The 836-nt window shown below is 30.1% G+C and overlaps 1 long non-coding RNA gene across 1 annotated transcript; it reads left to right on the forward strand.

Moving 5' to 3' along the window:
• Window positions 1-294: 294 nt before the first annotated feature.
• LOC110883317 lies at window positions 295-628 on the forward strand. The gene is made up of 2 exons (XR_002560429.2): window positions 295-440; window positions 536-628. It is a non-coding gene; the product is annotated as an uncharacterized LOC110883317 (long non-coding RNA).
• The last annotated feature ends 208 nt before the right edge of the window (window positions 629-836 follow it).

Consider the following 836-nt stretch of genomic DNA (forward strand, 5'->3'; position numbering starts at 1 on the left):
CTATCCTAATGAAGACAACATGTTATTTACAATATAAAACCTTCCATTTATGGGAGAAAATGTAAGTACGCAACCTCAATAGACGCTTATGTGTATTTTAGTTTGAATACATTATTGAGTTATATAAACTCTACTAAATTTTATTTACCAAAAATTCTATAAATTGGGAGGGGCATAGGCAATATGTTCCAGTTTTCCTTCTACTTTTACTTCCTCAATTTCTCATGTTTTTTTGTTAATACATATTTGTCTTTGATTAGGGTTGTGAATGAGGCCAACAACAAGAAAAAAGAATGGCTCTAAAGTTGCACGCTAAGTGTTCGAGATATTGCCTGAATGAGTAGACTTCAATTGATTTTATGTGCACTTGGCCGCTGACCCAGGTTGAATGATGCCATATGTTTCGGACTATACGAAGATTCCAACCTGGTTATCATCAGGTTAAATTTTAAATTTATATCATCTCATTTGTTGATAAGCTTATAATTATACTTTAGCAAGTTTGGTGAGGAAGTGTATTGTTTTGAACATGTAGGATGTCTAATTGGATATGTTGATAAGGTACTTAAAAGCTATATGCCAACTTCTTTCGAATTTGTTTGTGCTTAAGACTTTGTGAACTTATTTATTTGTTCGTGTGTGACCAGTTTTCATTTTATAACATTACAATACCCGATTAGGTTAAATGTAGTTTATTAATAAATAAGTAGTTTGTTGTGTCATGTATGAATTTAGTAAGTTTGAGATTTGCTTGCTTCTCTTATTTCAATTTCATTAATTTGTATTCTATTATGTCAAATATTATCTCAATATATTGTTTTATATTTTCTAGATCT

Source organism: Helianthus annuus, chromosome 10 (genome assembly GCF_002127325.2).
Source record: "Helianthus annuus cultivar XRQ/B chromosome 10, HanXRQr2.0-SUNRISE, whole genome shotgun sequence".
NCBI classification, from domain to species: Eukaryota; Viridiplantae; Streptophyta; class Magnoliopsida; order Asterales; family Asteraceae; genus Helianthus; species Helianthus annuus.